Below are 23,708 nucleotides of genomic sequence, written 5' to 3'. Positions count from 1 at the left end.
TTAGGATAACACAACCACTACAAAAATTTTTGACAATGGGGAAATTGTAGAAGTCAAAAATACGAACTGCTGGAATATCTAACCTGTTAACGTCATTTGACATCTGTCTTCCACATGTAATGAAATTTATGAATCAAAAAGTTTTGAGCCTAATAAAAAAATTATGGTAATCAGACAAAGGGATTTTGCAGGCCTTCTAGAAATGTACTTTTGGGACAGAGTTTGGTCATTGCAACAAAGTTAATTTTTTTAAATTTGGAAAAACATAGTGTTTCTCTGCCATATTAATAAATTTTGTCCGTGACTTCATACCACATCACATTATTTTGAAGAAACATAAAACACAACTACGTAAGCTGTTGGAATTCAAAATCCTTTCAAACCTCTAGGGAATACATACTTACAGAAATGAATTGTTGTAAATACATATATTTATTCTGATGTAAATAAAATAGAAAGAAACTTCCACATGGGAAAAATATATTAAAAACAAAGATTCCAAGACTTACCAAGCGGGAAAGCGCCGGCAGACAGGCACATGAACAAAACACACAAACACACACACAGAATTACTAGCTTTCGCAACCGATGGTTGCTTCTTCAGGAAGGAGAGGGAAAGAAGAAAGGATGTGGGTTTTAAGGGAGAGGGTAAGGAGTCATTCCAATCCCGGGAGCGGAAAGACTTCCCTTAGGGGGAAAAAAGGACAGGTGTACACTCGCGCGCACACACACACACACACATCTACATCTACATCTACATCCGTACTCCGCAAGCCACCTGACGGTGTGTGGCGGAGGGTACCCTGAGTACCTCTATCGGTTCTCCCTTCTATTCCAGTCTCGTATTGTACGTGGAAAGAAGGATTGTCGGTATGCTTCTGTGTGGGCTCTAATCTCTCTGATTTTATCCTCATGGTCTCTTCGCGAGATATACGTAGGAGGGAGCAATATACTGCTTGACTCTTCGGTGAAGGTATGTTCTCGAAACTTTAACAAAAGCCCGTACCGAGCTACTGAGCGTCTCTCCCGCAGAGTCTTCCACTGGAGTTTATCTATCATCTCCGTAACGCTTTCGCAATTACTAAATATTCCTGTAACGAAGCGCGCTGCTCTCCGTTGGATCTTCTCTATCTCTTCTATCAACCCTACCTGGTGCGGATCCCACACTGCTGAGCAGTATTCAAGCATTGGGCGAACAAGCGTACTGTAACCTACTTCCTTTGTTGTCGGATTGCATTTCCTTAGGATTCTTCCAATGAATCTCAGTCTGGCATCTGCTTTACCGACGATCAACTTCATATGATCATTCCATTTTAAATCACTCCTAATGCGTACTCCCAGATAATTTATGGAATTAACTGCTTCCAGTTGCTGACCTGCTATTTTGTAGCTAAATGATAAGGGACCTATCTTTCTATGTATTCGCATCACATTACACTTCGCTACATTGAGATTCAATTGCCATTCCCTGCACCATGCGTCAATTCGCTGCAGATCCTCCTGCATTTCAGTACAATTTTCCATTGTTGCAACCTTTCGATACACCACAGCATCATCTGCAAAAAGCCTCAGTGAACTTCCGATGTCATCCACCAGGTCATTTATGTATATTGTGAATAGCAACGGTCCTATGACACTCCCCTGCGGCACACCTGAAATCACTCTTACTTCGGAAGACTTCTCTCCATTGAGAATGACGTGCTGCGTTCTGTTATCTAGGAACTCCTCAATCCAATCACACAATTGATCTGATAGTCCATATGCTCTTACTTTGTTCATTAAACGACTGTGGGGAACTGTGTCAAACGCCTTGCGGAAGTCAAGAAACACGGCATCTACCTGTGAACCCGTGTCTAAGGCCCTCTGAGTCTCGTGGACGAATAGCGCGAGCTGGGTTTCACACGATCGTCTTTTTCGAAACCCATGCTGATTCCTACAGAGTAGATTTCTAGTCTCCAGAAAAGACATTATACTCGAACATAATACGTGTTCCAAAATTCTACAACTGATCGACGTTAGAGATATAGGTCTATAGTTCTGCACATCCGTTCGACGTCCCTTCTTGAGAACGGGGATGACCTGTGCCCTTTTCCAATCCTTTGGAACGCTTCGCTCTTCTAGAGACCTACGGTACACCGCTGCAAGAAGGGGGGCAAGTTCCTTCGCGTACTCTGTGTAAAATCGAACTGGTATCCCATCAGGACCAGCGGCCTTTCCTCTTTTGAGCGATTTTAATTGTTTCTCTATCCCTCTGTCGTCTACTTCGATATCTACCATTTTGTCAACTGTGCGACAATCTAGAGAAGGAAGCACAGTGCAGTCTTCCTCTGTGAAACAGCTTTGGAAGAAGACATTTAGTAATTCGGCCTTTAGTCTGTCATCCTCTGTTTCAGTACCATTTTGGTCACAGAGTGTCTGGACATTTTGTTTTGATCCACCTACCACTTTGACATAGGACCAAAATTTCTTAGGATTTTCTGCCAAGTCAGTACATAGAACTTTACTTTCGAATTCATTGAAAGCCTCTCGCATAGCCCTCCTCACACTACATTTCGCTTCGCGTAATTTTTGTTTGTCTGCAAGGCTTTGGCTATGTTTATGTTTGCTGTGAAGCTTGTGTCTGTGTATGTGCGGATGGATGTGTGTGTGTGTGTGTGTGTGTGTGTGTGTGTGTGTGTGTGTGTACACCTGTCCTTTTTTTCCCCTAAGGGAAGTCTTTCCGCTCCCGGGATTGGAATGAGGAATGACTCCTTACCCTCTCCCTTAAAACCCACATCCTTTCGTCTTTCCCTCTCCTTCCTGAAGAAGCAACCATCGGTTGCGAAAGCTAGTAATTCTGTGTGTGTGTTTGTGTGTTTTGTTCATATATTTATTCTGATATAGTATGCAGTTTACGATTAATGGAAGTTATGAGTCCAATATCACCACTACATTTATTTTACCCAGTGTCAGTAATGACAAAAAGGGAGATATATAAAGCTATACTGTTGGTACAATGGGTTCTGTGACAAGACTGGAATGAATAACCCATTGGATTACACATACAAAATTTTTTCCCATATAATTTAAAAAAATCAAAAACACTCTGGAACCACAACTTGTATAATACCGAGGAGGATTCCACTTATACAAAAATTGCCCACAAAGAATTCTCAGCTTGAAATAACTTATGGAATATTACAAGTACAGAAATAAAGAGCTGTTTATTCCATTCAAATATTTCAAAAAAGCCTATTATAGTATCCATACACATATACTTTTAAAAATCCTCAAATCATGTGGTCTACATACCAAATTAATAGAAATCATCGAACTAACTGAAATAAACACACATTCCAAGGTAAAGTTGAAGGGAAAAAAAATTCTAAAGTTTTCATAATACATACTGACGTTAGAAAAATTGGTGGATTAACCCCATTGCTTTTTGGTGCAGCTCTGAATTACATTGTGAAAATTTGGCAAAAGGTAAACCAATCTAAAATCATAATTAGAGCCAAAGTCTCAATAAGAACAAGCTGCTTGGGTTTTGTAGACTATTTTGGTCTCTCTTGGGTCTTGATGTAAAAGCACAAGCCCAGACCATGTCTCCAAAAAATATCTTAAAACAGGATTACAAGATTCGAGAAAACTGAGATCATTCTCACGAAATCCATAAAAATATCTAACATCTTCATAAACAACAAAAAAATTAACATAGTTCTGCAGTATAAATATCCTGGAGAAATCATCACATTTATGTCAAAAAGAAACATAGATAAATAGAACCAACAAAATAAAGAGAGATCAGTTTCCAACCTTGCCAATGAATAATAATAAATGCTTCTGTATTGACACTAAGATCCTATACTATAAAACTGTAACTCTTCTGGGAGTCACTTATGCATGCAAAACCTGTTCCAAATTAAAAATGAAAGAACACTGATCACCTCTCGAAACTGAAAGAAGAATAATCAGAACTAGGGTAAATAAAAAATACCAGATCAAAGAATTCAAGACTCCTGCCCAATGAAACTGTCTATTGAGAGAGACACATCACCAGCATAATGAAGAAGAAAAGAATCTCTCCTTTCTTCCAGATCTTGAAAATGAAAATGATCAGGATTTTACAACTTGTGATGAGAAAGAAGACAGGATGCCAATGGATCTGAGAAATGCAGCTAGACCTTAAGGTAGTTCCAGATAATAGATGCAACTTTCAGTGGAAATGATGCATAGAAGGAATGCAGAGATTTCAGACAAATAAGGGAAATTACAATCAAAAATAAAAAAAAAACCTGTATTGGGCACACTAGAAGAACCAAACAGTACAAATCAAGATAATAACAACAATATAGTCACAAAATCATGTTTATATGGGATATAAGTTACAGCAACTGTTGAAGAAGCATATAGCTTTTCATTACAATGATTTTTTTTTTTTTAATATTCATGCACTGTAAACAACAGAACATGCATATCTTTTCACTACAATCATTTCAAAATATATATGTACTGTAGAGCACAGAGTACAGGGGATTCAAAAGTCCATTAACATTGAAATTTCAATACTTCATGGAATAAACATAAGTAGAAGGTAAAATTGACACACATGTTCGAAATGACATGGGGTCTTATTGAAACCAAAAATTGGCACGAAATGACCGACAAATAGCACTTCATGTGATGCAAAAGCAATAATTAGCGTAATAGTGGATTTTTATCTAGACAATGTTCTTTATAACAAATGCTCAACATGTCGTCCATCAATCAACAATACCTGTAATTGTGGGACACTGTTGTGAGCAGCACTGTACTGCATGTAAGCAGGTACAGTGAGAAAATGCTGTCCAATGTTATCTTTTAGCACCCCTAATAAGCTTGGATGATAGTGGCTTCAGCTAAAACCTCAACCAATCATCACATGACAAAGGTCTGTGGACCTAGAAGGCCAAGCACGACTGACGTGGAGGCTCAGCACATAATCTTCACCATACACTGTGCGCAAGAGATCTTGAACAAATGTAGCAATATGGGGTGAAGCACTGTCCTGCATTAAAGTCGCACCTTCCAGCAGGTGTTTATCCTCATGTGGCGTCACTGATGTGTTACTGTCCAGCACCATCTGTTAGCCAGTTTTAGCACTCATTTTTTGTTTCAATAAAACTCCATGTCATTTCAGGCATTTGTGTCAATTTTTACCTCTACCTACATTATCCCATGAACAACACATTTTCAAATGTAGATGAACTTTCGGGTCACGCTGTACATATATCAACAAAAAAATTAAATGTAAGTTAGCTACCACACCATTCAACATTATTACATTGTCAACAAAAAGTTACATGTGACATAAATTCGTCTCCATAAATTCAGCAACACAATGAAAATAATGCTGGAGTATTATACTGGTAACAGTCTTCCCGAAGGATTTATTATTTTGATTGAGCAAGGTAATTTGTTACAGAATATGCAGTCCTTGTGCTTCAACACTGTCATGGCATTTACTCAGTCTCTGACTAGTAAGATGAATGTTAACCCCCTTTGTTACAGGGAGGAAACCACTGCAGTGGGCCCAGGAGAATCCACACGAGCCCAGCCACAGCACCAGGACCGACCCGGCTTTGACGAACATGCAGCAACATAGGTAATGATGCACGATACCTCACACTAACCTTACCTCACCTTGCATGCTCTGTCGCAGCTAGCAAGCCGCTACTGCCCTTACTACCCTTACTACCCATCCTACTGTCGCAGAGGTTTCTTTCCCTTGGCGCTTGCCTTGGCACTTTTTTTCTTGTGCCCTTACAACTGCTACCCTTCGATCGTCTTCGACCACTTCTATTTCCTGATGGACTGTGTAAATGAGTAATCCCAGATGCATGGATAACATCACAGCACACATTCTGTGACTCTTGATTAAAAAACTAACATGTTATACGGAGGTGACAGTAGAACTTTTGGTTTGGTCACCACGTTGGTGTGGGTGTGGAGGGGCCCCATCCTTTATTTTCTAGCACAGGTGTTGTAATCGTGTATATCACCTTTTTTTTAGGGTATGGAGATCCCTATTTACAGATGAAACAGTCCCTTATGTGTATATACATGGGACAAGTAATATTCCCAGCTCTTTGAAGATCGGTTTGGTAGGAGCATGTAGTGACAATCATATCATAATCTTGACAATTCGCATAGCAAATATTTTCTTGTGTGTTGACTTCCAGAGGGGAATGCCATACGAAATTATTGAGTTAGCCAGAGAAAAGTGAGTTCTAATAGCAATCAAGTCACACCTTTGCCCGATAACTTGGAAGCCACTGCAGAATTCAATCATTTTGCACAGAAGTTTATCTATGTAGATATTCCACTGAAGTGTAGATCATATGGGTTTTTTTAATTTTCCATGTTAACTAAAAGATTGTCACCATAGCCAGTACAGAACCCTTCCACTGCTGTCAATTATGTCAGCTCTTATTTGACATAGAGAAACATTACAAGAGACGTGGTTTCTATCATGAGAAAGAGTACAGTTACTGCTGAGGGCAGGTTTTCTGGCAGATCATTAATTAAGAGAAGGAGTGTGCTCCCTGCCGCCATTGGATAAGCAGCTGCAGCAAGTCGTATACCCCTAGCTTACTTATTTGTTACATAGTTTAATTCTTAATTTCTTTGCGTGTTTTTGGGTACTTGCATTGTTTAATTCATATATTTCGGGCGTATTATAGTATTTGAGAGTTGTAGCATCGCGCTTTAGTGTTTACTTGGTAGATTCTTACTTAAATTGCGTGTGAGTTTCGTATAGGAGGTGTAATTTCGAGTTTTACTGTAATAGTAAATTCAGGCACATTGTAGCGCAGTCGTTAGGCATTTGTACAGGTTAGTTGATACATTCTTTGTGTGTTTCGCTTGCGTTATCTAGGCACGGACTCGTGTTTCAGTAATTGTTGTTCAACATCGATTAGAATGGACAGGGACTGCGATTGATGTGTTCGGATGAGGGCTGAGTTGGCATCCCTTCGCTCACAGCTGCAAGCGGCGCTGACTTCGGTCGCGCAGCTTGAGGTTGTTGCCAATGGGCACCACTGTGGGACGCCGGAATTGGGTATCACGGGGATGTCATTGGGTATCACGGGGATGTCAACCTCGTCCCGTCTGTCCCCAGATCGGTCTGCCGCTGTGGTTGCCCCGGTTGCTGCCCGCAGTGGGGCTGAGCCCTCGCCTGTGGTTGATTGGGAGGTCGTTCCAAGGCGTGGCAGGTAGCGAAAGACGTCCCCGGAGGCTGATCAGAAAGCCTCCCCAGTGTGTCTGACAAACAGGTTTCAGGCACTGTCTCTGGCTGAACCAGATGCAGCTGCCTGCCCTGTTTCAGAGGATCATTCTCAGCCTTCAAGATCCGGGCAACCGCAGAGGGTGGGCTTATTGGTAGTTGGGAGCTCCAATGTTAGGCGCGTAATGGGGCCCCTTAGGGATATGGCGGCTAAGGAGGGAAAGAAATCCAGCGTGCACTCCGGGAGGAATCATTCCTGATGTGGAAAGGGTCCTTCCGGATGCCATGAAGAGCACAGGGTGCAGCCAGCTGCAGGTGGTGGCACATGTCGGCACTAATGACGTGTGCGCTTTGGATCTGAGGAAATTCTCTCTGGATTCCAGCGGCTATCTAATTTGGTGAAGGTTACCGGTCTTGCTTACGAGATGAAGGCAGAGCTCACCATCTGCAGCATCGTCGACAGAACCGACTGCGGACCTTTGGTGCAGAGCCGGGTGGAGGGTCTGAACAGAGGCTCAGACGGTTTTGCAACCGTGTTGGCTGCAGATTCCTTGACTTGCGACATAGGGTGGTGGGGTTTCGGGTTCCGCTGAATAGGTCAAGAGTTCACTACACTCAGCTGGCGGCTACACGGGTAGCAGAGGCTGTGTGGCGTGGACTGGGCAGTTTTTTAGGTTAGAAGGCCTCAGGAAAGTACGGGGTGGGCTGCAATGTCAAAGGGTGCATGGCAAATATAGGACGTGATTGGATCATGGAACAGTTGGAATTATAGTTGTAAATTGTTGTAGTTGTGCTGGGAAAGTCCCTGAGCTTCAAGCGCTAATAGAAAGCACTGAAGCTGATTTTGTTATAGGTACAGAAAGCTGGCTAAAGCCTGAAATAAGTTCTGCAGAAATTTTTACGAAGTCTCAGACGGTGTTCAGGAAAGATACATTAGGCACAATTGGTGGTGGAGTGTTTGTGTCTGTCAGTAGTGGTTTATCTTGTAGTGAAGTCGAAGTAGATACTCCGTGCGAATTGGTATGGGTGGAGGTTATACTTAACAGCCGAACTAAGTTAATAATTGGCTCCTTCTACCAACCCCCAGACTCTGATGATACAGTTGCGGAACAGTTCAGAGAAAGTTTGAGTCTCGTATCAAATAAATACCCCACTCATACGGTTATAGTTGGTGGGGACTTTAACCTTCCCTCGATATGTTGGCAAAAATACTTGTTCAAAACCGGTGGTAGGCAGAAAACATCTTCCGAGATTGCCCAAAATGCTTTCTCCAAAAATTATTTCGACGAGCAGTTAGTCCATGAACCCATGCGAATTGTAAATGGTTGCGAAAACACATTTGACCTCTTAGCCACAAACAATCCAGAGCTGATAGAGAGCATCATGACTGATACAGGGATTAGTGATCACAAGATCGTTGTAGCTAGGTTCAATACCGTTTCTTCCAAATCCATCAGATACAAATGCAAAATAATTTTATTTAAAAAAGCGGATAAAGTGTCGCTAGAAGCCTTCCTAAGAGACAATCTCCATTCCTTCCGAACTGACTATGCAAATGTAGATGAGATGTGACTCAAATTCAAAGATATAGTAGCAACAGCAATTGAGAGATTCATACCTCATAAATTGGTAAGAGATGGAATGAATCCCCCGTGGTAAACAAAACAGGTCCGAACGCTGTTGCAGATGCAACGGAAAAAGCATGCGAAGTTCAGAAGAACGCGAAATCCTGAAGATTGGCTAAAATTTACAGAAGCACGAAATTTGGCACGGAGTTCGATGCGAGATGCCTTTAATAGGTTCTACAACGAAACATTGTCTCGAAATTTGGTAGAAAATCCGAAGAAATTCTGGTCGTATGTAAAGTACACAAGCGGCAAGACGCAGTAAATACCTTCGTTGCACAGTGCCGATGGTACTGTTACCGACGACTGTGCCGCTAAAGCGGAGTTATTGAACGTAGTTTTCCGAAATTCCTTCACCTGGGAAGACGAATGGAATATTCCAGAATTTGAAACACGTACATCTGCTAGCATGAGTTTCTTAGAAGTAGATACCTTAGGGGTTGCGAAGCAACTCAAATCGCTTGATATGGGCAAGTCTTCAAGTCCAGATTGTATACCGATTAGGTTCCTTTCAGATTACGCTGATACAATAGCTCCATACTTAGCACTCATATACAACCGCTCGCTCACTGATAGGTCTGTACCTACAGATTGGAAAATTGCGCAGGTCGCACCAGTGTTTAAGAAGGGTAGTAGGAGTATTCCATCTAACTACAGACCTATATCATTGACGTCGGTTTGCAGTAGGGTTTTGGAGCATATACTGTATTCAAACATTATGAATCACCTCGAAGGGAATGATCTATTGATACATAATCAGCATGGCTTCAGAAAATATCGCTCTTGTGCAACGCAGCTAGCTCTTTATTCGCACGAAGTAATGGCCGCTATCGACAGGGGATCTCAAGTTGATTCGGTATTTCTAGATTTCCGGAAAGCTTTTGACACCATATTCCTCACAAGTGACTTCTAATCAAGCTGCGGGCCTATGGGGCATCGTCTCAGTTGTGCGACTGGATTCGTGATTTCCTGTCAGGAAGGTCGCAGTTCGTAGTAATAGACGGCAAATCATCGAGTAAAACTGAAGTGATATCAGGTGTTCCCCAGGGAAGCGTCCTGGGACCTCTGCTGTTCCTGATCTATATAAATGACCTGGGTGACAATCTGAGCAGTTCTCTTAAGTTGTTCGCAGATGATGCTGTAATTTACTGTATAGTAACGTCATCCGAAGACCAGTATCAGTTGCAAAGCGATTTAGAAAAGATTGCTGTATGGTGTGGCGGGTGACAGTCGACGCTAAATAACGAAAAGTGTGAGGTGATCCACATGAGTTCCAAAAGAAATCCGTTGGAATTCAATTACTCGATAAATAGTACAATTCTCAAGGCTGTCAATTCAACTAAGTACCTGGGTGTTAAAATACGAACAACTTCAGTTGGAAAGACCACATAGATAATATTGTGGGGAAGGGGAGCCAAAGGTTGCGTTTCATTGGCAGGACACTTAGAAGATGCAACAAGTCCACTAAAGAGACAGCTTACACTACACTCGTTCGTCCTCTGTTAGAATATTGCTGCGCGGTGTGGGATCCTTACCAGGTGGGATTGACGGAGGACATTGAAAGGGTGCAAAAAGAGGGCAGCTCGTTTTGTATTATCACGTAATAGGGGAGAGAGTGTGGCAGATATGATGCGCGAATTGGGATGGAAGTCATTACAGCAAAGACGTTTTTCGTCGCGGCGAGATCTATTTACGAAATTTCAGTCACCAACTTTCTCTTCTGAATGCGAAAATATTTTGTTGAGCCCAACCTACATAGGTAGGAATGATCATCAAAATAAAATAAGAGAAATCAGAGCTCGAACAGAAAGGTTTAGGTGTTCGTTTTTCCCGCTCGCTGTTCGGGAGTGGAATAGTAGAGAGATAGTATGATTGTGGTTCGATGAACCCTCTGCCAAGCACTTAAATGTGAATTGCAGAGTAGTCATGTAGATGTAGATGTAGAACAGGAGGGGATCTAAGGTTGAGCCTTGTCAGCCTCCTGAGCTGACTGATAAATCCAAATGAGTCGTTTGTGGTGTCATCAAACATCAACAGTATCATACTACCAGTTGACTGTCACAAGGATGCTGCCAATCCAGACGAGGCTTCAGATGCCTCCCATGAGGTTCAATGCACTGCCACCAGGCATTGATTATTTAATAAGGCAGCAAGGGACGAGTGCGGCAGTTCCATTTGGAGTACAGTTGGAGATCTACTTCTTCTTCCAGAGGACACACCAGAAGGAATTTTTCATGTTCCTATTAATTAGGAGAGTCATCTTCAAAGCTGAAAATTTTAGGAAAAAGTAGTTTCTCAGATCTTACACACTTTGCAGGGAAAGATTTTGTTGGTGGAGGGCAACCAATTGAAAGAATACTTAGCTACATCAGAAAAATGTTTATGAAATGTATCACAAATGTGCTTGGTGTCTATAATTTGTTGATTATTACAATGGGAAGATTCCAGTGTTTCTTTTTTGACATCGGTTTGTAAAGTTTTTCTGACAATATCCCCTATGACTTTAAATCTGTTACTTGAGTCATTTATGTAGGCTTGATTTGCTAGTTGTTTTTCCTTAGATGTTACTTTTAAGGACCTTCTACTTAAGTTTAAAAAACTGAGGAAATTTGGATCTAATGGAGCTACAATTTGATCATAGAGTGACCTACTAGCCTCACATACCCTTTGTGATACAGCCATTTTGAGTTTTGTGCACTGACCTGTTTTATTGGAAAGGCAATATTGAAAAGATGACAGATTATGTACATGAATAGTGAAGTTTTCTTATCTAAATCATCTTCCTCATAAATTTACTAGACAATGGTAACAGTTAATTTCAATTCAGCTTATATTTATGATTAAGGCATTAAGGACAATTATAAAATAAGAGTTTTGAAATCCAGTTTAAAAAATTAGTTTATAGTAGAGGCAATTATGAAACAGCTACAGGGATGTCTTTAGCATAAGGAAAGTTCCTACAAAGGAAATGTTAACAAAGTTCTCCCAGAGACTAGATTCGGGCTGTTTTCATCTGCTCATTCATTGTATTATGTAGACCTAATCAAGAGTGAAACCTTCAGGGATGTAGAACAAGTGATGGTATACACAAGACAAACACATCATACAAAGTTAATTCACATTCTGTATTGATGTTATTCACAATTATGCCATCTAAAATTAATAAAGAAAATAAGCGAGAAAGCTGCTACTTTGATAAAAGCTCTTGCCACCTTAGTTTTACTACAGAGCTGACGTTCATCTGCTATTATTAGATTAATATTTATTTGATGTCTGCTTGTGTCTGTGTATGTGCGGATGGATATGTGTGTGTGTGTGTGTGTGTGTGTGCGAGTGTACACCTGTCCTTTCCCCCCCCCCCCCCCCCCCCCCCCTAAGGGAAGTCTTTCCGCTCCCGGGATTGGAATGACTCCTTACCCTCTCCCTTAAAACCCACATCCTTTCATTTTTCCCTCTCCTTCCTTCCTTCCTGACGAAGCAACTGCCAGTTGCGAAAGCTCGTAATTCTGTGTGTGTGTTTTGTTCATGTGCCTGTCTGCCGGCGCTTTCCCGCTTGGTAAGTCTTGGAATCTTTGTTTTTAATATATTTTTCCCATGTGGAAGTTTCTTTCTGTTTTATTTACATCATCAGAAAACTGACTTACATTTATAGTACGTTATTTCTTGTCATGCAGCTTTGTAACTAACATGGCTACTAACCAAATAGTTCAGAGAGCTATTCTATCACTGAATCTAGATATTCAGACAATTTGTAGAAACAGTGGCTAATGCTGTATTGTTGAATAACTTACTAGCAGGGTATGTAACTCAGTTCTGAACTCTGGACAAGGAAATGAAAATTATTTTAGTGTATGTGATATTGCAGTGCCAGAGTTATTATGAATTGTGATGCAAAATTCTTTCAGACATGCATGCATGACTGAAACAAAAGGCAATGCAGCGACTACAGCCATTATGAAATAAAAGAAATGTATTTGCAGTTGCAAATATGGACAATCATCATCTGTATAATGGAATGATAACGAAGAAAATGTTTGCTGGACTGGGACCTGATCCCAGATTGCCTGCTTATCACATGCAGTCACCATACCACTTGGCTATCCGAGCATGAATTGGAGCCAGAAGTTTAGGTCTGACCATGAGTCATGCTAAGATAGTCACATGGTATAGCAGATACGTGGTTGAAAGTTTTAGCATTTTTCCCTGGCAAATTTTGACAGAAGTTGACAATCTGTCTTTGCAGCTATGGTACAAGAAACAATAGTGCAAACAAGGAAATATTTAACAAAAACTTGCAAACAGATGATGTTTCCCAAAATGAGCAGAAATATTAAGTACTAACATCAACAGCTTTTGTAATGAACTGTTTTTTAGATGGAGAAAGCAAGCCAAATAGTATAAGTTCTTTATTTAAATCGTTAATGTCGTTTATTTCAATAAAATGAAACATATTTTGTGACAAAAATATGGATTTCCTTGGAGTCGCAAGACAGATTTAAAATACATTCACTGATTTCTGAAATAACTTCAGAAAAACTATGCCTCTTGAAAGAAGTGTATAAGGTTGGTAAGAATTGTGTAAACCAACAATGTAGGTGACCGCAATAAATTTTAGTTCTACTAATTTCATTATTGTCAGTTATTACCTACTGTGTTATATCTATTATTTTACAGGTATTTTGCAATTTTTCTTTTGAGAAATCTATGAGTACATAGTGTACAAACTGTCAGTGAGTGACAATTTTCTTCTTCTTATCGTCCATACTTTCCAACATTTGAACTACTTTTGAAAAGCCAAAATGTACTAGAACAAATAAAATGTCCATAAAATGCCACACTGTACAACATAATTGCAGTGAGACAGTTGCAACTCCTGAAATCCCTCACATGACATCTGGCCTGCTGATGGGCATTACAGTCCTGGATCCATGGATATATCATGAACACCTGCTGCTTTACACCACACAAAAACAGATCGGGCCTGTAGGGAGATCAGTGAGATTAGATCCGACAGGCAGTGTCTGCACATTAGTGAAAACTGAATTGCTTCAGATCAGCACGCAGATACTCTTAGTAACAGCCTGTGGTTTTGGCCCGTTGTGGAAACCCACTTGTGTGGCCAGCTAGTCCTGAACCACAGACATCATGTTGATGAAATGAGACCATAGTGATCAATCCATACAACAGTCATGTTCAAATACTCTGAGAATCAATAATAACGAGGAAAAGCAGAAACTCGCCATAAAGATGATTTCTGAGCCAGAGACAGGCAGGTAGGAAAGACAATTACACTCTCGCAACTAAATTTTCAGCCATAGCTCTTGTCAGAAAGCATACAGTCACTCAGAAACAACTCGTGCACTCACGACCATTGTGTCCGGCCACTGTGTCTACAGTCTCTAAGAATCAGATCCAAAAAAAACACTTCTCATGCCTTCCTGCCACTTGTATGCAGCTGCTAGGCTAGTGGCGAGACGTTGTGGCAGCACTGACTGCAAGCTGGGAGGAGTGTTAGGAAGGAGAGAACTAATAGTAATGAGGCAATAGGGAAGTGGCACACATACTCAGCTGCACCTAGCTAGCAATGATGCATGACACCTCAGTAAACAAACCATTTCATCTACTGAGATAAAAACGAGATTCTTCCAATGTTTTTTTTTTCACATTTCCCTGATATTTTCATGATAAGTTTGAAATTCCCTGATTTCCAGAACCTTTGGCAACCTTGGGTAACGCGACTGCTCGTGATATGCAGAAAATCCGTGTGAGTCCCAGTGCAGCACAAATTGTCATTGTCATAATTTCATTATACAGCTGATGGTTGTCCATATTCGCAACTGCAAATGCATTTTCTGTTTTGTCATATGACTGAATCTCACAGTTCAATTGAAACTAATTTTTATTATCACCAACAAAAACCATTATAAATAAATGTACTGGGAAGTGAGTAAGAATTCCAAGGTACAGTGTGTGTTTGGGACTAACAGGCACCCAACAGCAAGGTTATCAGTGCCCTCACACACATTAAAAGAAATTAATGTGAATAAAACATTGAACATGTGAACATACACACTAAGACAATGAAGAAATTCTAAAATGTGCTATACAGCAGATTAAAACACAAGTAAAACAACAAAGGAGCTGCAAGAAAGGTCAGGGAGATGTGACTGGCTGACCACTTACAAAATACTTGGGTAGCAAGTCACCCAGTGAACGCATTAAAGCAATTCCCCTAATATCTTCAGAAAAATATTGGACAATTCACAAAACTTTAAAATACAAACCACATTTGTTTGCATGTTACTTAAAATAGAAGGCAGACCCATCAGCAAATCTGCCATGACCCACTGGTCAGAAAATGAAACACAGTCCAATAAAATGTGGAACACAGTGATCTGTATGCTACAAGCACCAAACACTGGAGGTTCCTCTTGCCTGAGCAAGAAGTCACACGTCATAGGGTTGTGGCCTATGCGAAGAAAAGTAAGGAGGACCTCGTCCCATCAACGTGGCTGGAAGGAGGTACGCCACGGCCACGTTGTGAGCTTTATTTGACAGAGCTTAGTGTCTGTCACTTCCAGCCACTCATCCTCCCAGTGGTACAAGATTTTGGATCTCAACATTGAGGCACACATGGATGGCACACTCAAATAACTGAGTATCACGACATGCCTTGGATGCTAGATCCGTCCTGGCACTCCCCGCAATACCCATATCCCTGGTACCCAGCAGAAAGTCACCTCCTTCTCCAGTCGTTGCAGTTGGAGGAGGGCATCCTGGATATTGTGGGCTACTTTAGCTGCTGGATATAAACGTTTAGAGAGTGAAGGGCACTCAGAGAAGCGGAACAGGCAGGAAATTTAAAACCGAAACAACCTCTCATCAGCTCCAGTGCCTGCAAGATCACATATATTTCTGCATCGAAGACAGTAAATCTTAAGACAGTCCGACCTTGATGACACGGTTTGGGAAAACAACAGAGGAAACAACAGTAACCCTGTTTAGACCCATTCGCAAAGACAGCTATATACTTGTGGTGCTAATATATGAGAGAAAATATTGTATTAAAAACCGAAGCAATAGTACAATCTCTCCTGTACTGACGAAACCTAAAATGAGTCTGGGGCTCTGCAGTAATCAGGGTGGCAAATGACTAAAACCCAGGATTTGAGACTGGACTTGCTTCACTCTAAGTGACACCAGCACATGCCGAACGTGGACTTCAAATGGCCTTATCACTCATGATCAATGGGAGAAAAGGCATTCCACAGGGGGGCGAGCAACAATGTGGTATGCAGGTGAATTCAGAGGTGTGAGGAACTTATATGCGTGACACACATTCAGGAGTTGCCTTCGAATTTCAAAGCAGCAGTTCACCAGCCTCAGCACAGAGATTGGGTATGGGGCTGGGAAATAAGCACTCACGCACAGCCTAATCCCCTCATGGTGGATAGCATCAATAATCTTCAAATAACGAAGCCTCGTCGACGCATACACTGTGCACCGTAGTCTAGCCACGAGCACACAAAAGCCTTATAAAACTGGATCAAATGTGTCCTGTCCCCAAGATCTGTGGTTAAAGCATTTTATGATGTTCAGCACCTTTAGGGTCCTGGCTTTCAAGTCTCTCAGCTGTGGAACCACAACAATCTAGAGTAAAAAATTAGGCTCAGGAACTTCACCGAGTCACTAAAGTGTAGAATGGTGTCCTTCATACACAAGGCAAGTAAATTAAAAATATGACAAGAATGATTAAAATGAACACACACACACAAACACACACACACACACACACACACACACACACACACACACTTATCTGCAGAAAATTGAAAACCCATGTTTGCAGCCCACTCCTCTAATCCACAGTGTAAGTTGCAACTGATGGCTCACTGTTGCAACACTGTAGTGAGAACTCAAAACAGCAAAATTGCTCGCAAATAAGGAGCACTCTGCAAGACTCCTTACCGTAGATAAAATGCTATTTATGGCTGTGGTAAAGAGGATAACACTTAAAACACTACACACTGCCCTGAGGAACACCGTTCTCCTGCTCAAAATGATCTGACAGCATATCACCAACTCGGATCCTAAAAAACCGCTGAGACAGGAAAGACCTTATAGAGATGTGGAGGGGGTCATGCAAGCCGTAGTGATGCATTTGTACAAGAATACTGTGTCTTCTAGTAGTCTTGCATGCCTTACTGACATCAAAGAATATGCCAATACAGCTATGTTTACATAGAAAAACCTGTTGAATAGCTGCCCCTAGTAGGTTCGGGTTGTCGACAATGGACCGAAATCTCCAGAACAGAGAGCAGTTAAGGAGTTGCCTAGCCTCTAATAACCAGACCAGAATGACTGTTAACCATTTGCTCAAATGTCTTTCCTGCACAGCTCATTAAGGCAATACTCCGCTAACTACTGAGACATGTCGAGTCCTTTCCTGGTTCGAGGAGAGGTCTTAAAATTGCCTCTCTCCATGAGCTGGGGAGGTGACCTGTCTACAACATAAGATTAAAACATTCAAAAAGTATTTCTTTGACACTGCTGGCAAATGTCAAAGCATGCACTACCGGATTTGGTCATGACCAGGTGCAGTGTCACGAGTCTCAGACAGGGCCAATTCCAGCTCCCACAAGGAGAAGGGGAGTTGTAACCCTGAACAGTGTGATCTTAAATACAGCTTGCCCCTCTCTACAGTCACAAGGTAGCAGCGAAATGCCAGATCTTGGCTGGAAATGGCAGTAGTTTTTGTAGAATGCTCTGCCAGCATCTAAGCAATGCCTGTAGGCACTGTTTGGGAACATTCCTGCTAATGGTACATGACTGCATTTATCAAATGAAGGTCGTCAATCACCTGCGACTGAAGGGAGTCTGCAAGGGCTGGACAGCAGAAAGAACGATCGATTGCCGAGAATGACCCAGTACCAGTACAGGAATTAGTGGAAGTACCTGTGTTGAGGATACACAGCTCATGAGACGTCATGATGGCCTCCAAACCCAACCCTGAGGGTCGATGAGATGGGCATTGAAGTCTCCCAGTAGGAGAAATGGCTGCACAAGTTGTTCACAAGATCTATGAGAGCCTCAGACTCTACTGCATTTTGCACAGGTAGATACAGCAAGCAAATGTGATCCTCCGACACCCATAAATTTCGACAGCAGCTGCTTACAGGTTGTATCCAGCAGAAGAGTGATGTGCATCCTTGGCACACTCGACAACCACTCTCTTGGCTCTGCCCCAATCAACTCATCCTTTCAGTGGAAGGTATAGGCCCATAGCACAGAAATGTCAGTGGCTTTAAAATGTGTTACCTGTAAACACAAGCACATAGGCATTCCTGCACTAGCAGTTTCAGTTCCTCCACATGTATCATGAACCCATTAATGTTCCATTCCATTTTTATACTGTCTCTCCACCAGGAAGGGAGCCCATAATGGATGGGGTTCAGTCCGACACCAAGGTCCATTAGTTCTACTGAAAGGCCAGAGGGACATCAGACTGTATGATGGCATTCTCGGACTGTTTACTTCCCACCTCCGTCACTGGTGAATGCTTGACCTTTGATTTTTTGCCCTGGGTAGGCTTCAGAGCTACAACCAAAGAAGTGGTAATGGCACTGATGGACTGTGGACCAGAATGAACCTTAGGAGGAGCAGGGAGCTCCGCAATGTTGGTGACAACAGACTTTTTCGATGTTTTGGAAGGAAGTGTAGGTTTTGAAGGAACTGCAACAGTACAAGTGCACTGACAAAATGGTAGTAGTACTGACACCCAGGAACCTCCGTTTGGGTAGCAGCATCAGTCTTCTGAACTGGTTGTTTAAGAGCAGACACAAAGGAGGTAGCGAACTTCATGAGCTGCAAGGCCTTATAGATCTTTTTGGCCTCACCATGTGAAAAACACTTATTTGTTCTGACCTCTTGTACCTTTCTTTCTTCAAGGAAGACACCAAAGCTCCTACCCCAGTCAAAGTGATCCCCAGAGCAGTTTACACACTTTGGAGGAGGTGAACAACCAACACATTCACTCATGGTCAGTCTTACCACATTTGTCACAAGTGGCTCCTCCCTTACAACCTAAGGTGGTGTGCCCAAAGCACTGACATGTAAAACAGTGCACTAGGTTAGGATTGTTGGTTGTTTTGGGGAAGTAGACCAAACAGCGAGGTCATCGGTCTCATCGGATTAGGAAAGGATGGGGAAGGAAGTCGGCCGTGCCCTCTGAAACGAACCATCCCGGCATTTGCCTGGAGCGATTTAGGGAAATCACGGAAAACCTAAATCAGGATGGTTGGATGTGGGATTGAACCGTGGTCCTCCCAAATGCAAGTCCAGTGTCTAACCTCTGCGCCACCTCGCTCGGTTCTAGGTTAGGAAAATAAGGCCATACACTGAGGTGGAGGAAACCAACCTTAACACGCTCTGGAAGTTTTGTGCTGCTGAAAGTTGGTACAAACTAGTCCGATTTTATGAGATTGCCATCCACCCATTTCATTATGTTCTGTACATAAGCAGATGCCTTTCTGGGATCACTCAGCTTTCAGTTACTCTCAGGCAATGTCAACCAGATCGCAGCAAATCACAACATCTTTACTATAGTTCAAGGCGTTGTGCAATTCAAATTCTATTGCATACTACCTGAGGCACTGAGCTTTCTGGACGTTTTTCACTTGTTGGGAATTGGATGTTTTTACCAACAGGGTCCCATTTCGCAACCACCTGACAGGTTTTAGGTTTTCAGTGATTCCCTCTAAACCTTTTTGTATGCAAACACTGGCTCAAATCTCTCTCTCTCTCTCTCTCTCTCTCTCTCTCTCTCTCCCCTTTTTTTCCTCAAGAAAGAGTCTGCGTAATCCCTAAGTAAGGAGGACTGGCTACATGGGCCCATGGATCCATGCTGGTCCCAAAAGTAGTTACGGAAATAAAAGTCCATCTAGACAGAGCCCCTCATGCCTAGGTAACTCTTATACGACAGAGGTGTGACAGGTTCTGCAGAGGTTGCCAGCTAACTACTGTTCCACCTCAACAGCAATGTATCTCATCAGCATGCAGCACACCTTGAGACTGAAGTTTTTGCCATCCTCGCAATCTGGTCAGTCAAGTCAAGATCCTCATTCGATGTGACACACAACGTTCCACTGCCGTGCTGACTGAAGCATGCCCAGAGCCTATGGTGACAAGGGATTGGTGGCGCTAACCGGTCCCCAGCTCAGGAACCCCGGGGTCACTAAGCCCAGGTATTAACAAAGGGTTCTGCAAGATGAAATGTTATCTACTTCATGCATATGTTAACACTGTAACGCATTACAAAGAACACTGTAAAATAAGGAAGCAAGTTATCCAGAAATCTAAGCCTCTTTGTTACATTAGGCAACAAAATAAAAACTAATGGGACATAGTGAAGACAGAGACAGGTGGGGCCAGAAACAAAGAGAACGGATAGCTCTAAAAATAAATGAGACATTGGTAACAAGAGCATGCAATGTTGCGAACCTCTTAAGCAAGTGCTTTTTTTCTGTTGCTGTCAGCTTGGGAGTTATCAGATTCAGTAAATAGTGTAATGGAATACCTGAGACCAGTCTCAGTAAAATGGAAGTGAGACTCACTTCTCCCAAAGAAGTAGCATCCATCATAAAACCCTTAAAAACAAAATAGTTTAGTGGTTATGATAACATATCAACAAAGTTAATCAACGAGTGTTCATGTGAGTTGAGTTCTAAATTAACTTAATTGTGTAATCAATGTCATCAGTATAACATTTTCAGACTGGCTAAAATATGCTGAAGTTAAGTGTCTTTACAAGATGGGGGATAAAGAGATACTGTCAAACTGTCAACCAATTTCACTTTTTCCAGCATTTTCAAAAATATTTTAAAAGATTGTGTTTAAGCATCTACATTTGACTGCAAGCAATATGATGTCACAGTTTGGGTTCCTTAAGGGTTTCGATATAGAGATGGCTCTATACACATACTGTGAAAATATACTTGATTCATTACATAACACATCAGAGGCTACAGGTATTTCTTGTCACCTGTCAAAAGCCTTTGAGTGTGTAAATCACAGCACACTCTTAAGTAAATTAGAATTTTATGATGTCACTGGCAGTGCTGCTAAATGTTTGAGTCTTACCTAACTAAAAGGAAACAGTGGGGGTCATTGTGAAGTAGCTGTGGGATAGCTAATCAGTCTTCATATGATTGGGAATTAATTACATATGGTGCTCCTCAAGGTTCATCTTGGTTCTGTTACTTTTTCTTGTGCACATTAACGACATCTTATCTGTTACATTCCCAAATGCTAAGTTTGTTTTGTTTGTAGATTATACAAACATTGCGATAAATAGCAAGTCAAGTACAGATTTAGAAATGGCTGCTACCAAATTGTCACTAACATTAATAAATAGTTTAAAGATAATTCACTGTCATTAAACTTTGGAAAGCCCTATTATAAGCAATTCAGAACCTGTAAGAGATTTCCTTCTAGCATGTGTATCACTTGTGGTGTAAATTCAAGATCAACATGTAGAAACCTGTTCAGTAAATTTATTCCTTAATGAAATTAGTTGCAAATAATATGTGTCTGTTTCCAATCAATAGCTCAATACATAGTATCAGTATTAGAAACAAGAACAATCTACATAACACTTCAGATCACTTATCTTGGTCCAAAAAGGAGTCCAATATTCAGGAACACATGTTTCTAATAAATTGCCAGCAACCATCGAAAACTTGGTTTCAGATTTAGCACAGTTTAAACAGAGTTTGATATTTTGGTAGGAAATTCCTTCTACTCTATAGATAAATATCTTAACAGAGACTGTTAGACCACCTGAGGTAAAAATGTCTGTTAATGTCAGTTTTGACACCATTTGATCACAACAGTCAAGATTAGGCATTTTTTTTTGTATGACAAATTTATTAGAGTGTATAACTATGTGTCATTCTGGCAGTGTATTAATTTTGTAAATATTAGCAGTTCCAGTTTTTCTGTAATGTACTCACAAATGTTAACAATCTCCTGAAAAATGAGCAGGTAAGTGAGTATTATATTCAAACATTCCATGTTTTTTATGTTATACTTTCTAATAAATACCACACCAATGAGAATCATCTCATTTTTGGGTCTATGGAACAAGAACTGAATCTAATCTGATCTTATCTCCATATTTTTACTGCTTTGTTTACTTTAGGCAGTATGGAGTGAAAATATGCAAAATAAGCCAACATTTTTGTTTATATACCAAAACAATGGGAGATGCTTCCAAGGGTATAACAAGCTGAACTGAGCTGCTTGGTTCTGCGAATTATGTCAAAAGTTTGCTTATTGGTAAGAGCATGAGTGGTGTATTTTGAGTATTATCAAATACATGTAACATGCACACCAATACTTTGGAATACAACTGTATCGTAGTGCAAGACACAAACAACAGCATGGCCACAATGAACCAAAGTTCAGTTTTCTTCCAGCAAACAACAGTTGAGAAGATATCCACGAAGACACAAACAATCATAGTACTTATATAAGCAGTTGCTGACAATAAGTATGAACATAATATGAGAGCAAGTGCTGGCTGCACTGTGCTCACAAAGAGGAGGGCTCTGGTAGAGGGCACGCTGGATGCCATGGCATGTGCACAAGTCATTTGGCCCACAGCAAATGGCCTCTGGTAGCCGGCTCATGCAGATGCCATCAGCAGAATATTCGAAGTATAGCATGCCAGCGGCCTGGTGCCACGGTGCATACCAAAGTATAACGTACAAGGTTATAGCACCCCTCCCCCCCCCCCCCCCCCCCCCTAGGGGAAAGGGCGTTGGGGAAACTGTTGAAACATTATGGCCTTTGCATCAGAAGTCACAGGCAATGACAGCAGCTGCAGGAGGAGATTCTGGTCCAAAAACAATGAGTAGGGTTGGAAATGGCACAGCTGAGGGCACACATCACAGTCACTCCCCCACAAAGTACCATAAGGGAGGACCAATGGCAAGGGCGCTGGTAGTATCACCATGTCCAGTCTCTCGACATTGTGGTTTAAATGATGGTGAAGAAACCTGTCGCTTGGTCAGGGATACAGTTTTCAAAGACTCGAAGTTGCTGGCGCAGCTGGTGGTGGAATCATCAATAGCAGTGAAGCATCACAGGGAGGTCTGGTAGCAGGTACCTGGAGGCTTGACCTTAGAGAAAAAAGTAGGAGGCAGTTGTGACAACAGGGATGCCTCACACGGCTGACAGAGGGGATGAGGTAGGAGGCAGAGGTGGTAGAGCCAAAGCCCTCGCCGTCACTTGAGGATGTCTTGGTGGTGGGCCACTAGTCCATCACTGGTTCACACATACAAAGGTATTGGCCTCAGCAGCTGTGGACAGTGGTCAAATTCCTCTTCTGTCAACAACCAAGCCTGAATTGTGCAGCCAGGAGTGAACCGCGACGATGCCATGTTGGGCATCAGTGGGGCAACATGAACAGATAAAGGAGAATGCTTCGCTGGTGACCATGAAGCATCTCAGCCAGACACCAATCCCCCAGCAAGGAAGTTGGGGCATCGTCCACGGAGGTGTCTGCAACATACTTCCTTATTTGAACCTCGAAATGTTCCAGCTCGCTGTTAGTTTGGAAGTGAAAAGGAGGAGCAGTCATGTGGCGAGTGCTCTGCCTGGTGCAGAATTGTGGAGGGTCGGAGACACAAACAGTTGACCATTATCCATCACAAGAGTGTAAGATAATATTTCAATACAAAAATATTTGGAGGTGGCTTCAGTCACAGCCATGGCTGATGTCGAAAGGTAGCAGGTAACTTACACGGAAACTTAGTGAAAGCATTGATTATAACAACCGG

General features: G+C 41.7%; 1 protein-coding gene across 4 annotated transcripts in view; it reads right to left on the bottom strand.

Annotated features, from left to right (window-relative positions):
• The window catches only part of LOC126281418 (gastrula zinc finger protein XlCGF17.1-like), an 82,679-nt gene that overhangs the window by 42,210 nt on the left and 16,761 nt on the right, over nt 1–23,708 (bottom strand). The gene's annotated exons all lie outside the window — the stretch shown is intronic.

The sequence above is a fragment of the Schistocerca gregaria genome, chromosome 7, assembly GCF_023897955.1.
Source record: "Schistocerca gregaria isolate iqSchGreg1 chromosome 7, iqSchGreg1.2, whole genome shotgun sequence".
Classification (NCBI taxonomy): domain Eukaryota; kingdom Metazoa; phylum Arthropoda; class Insecta; order Orthoptera; family Acrididae; genus Schistocerca; species Schistocerca gregaria.
This window is presented reverse-complemented; position numbering and strand designations above follow the sequence as displayed.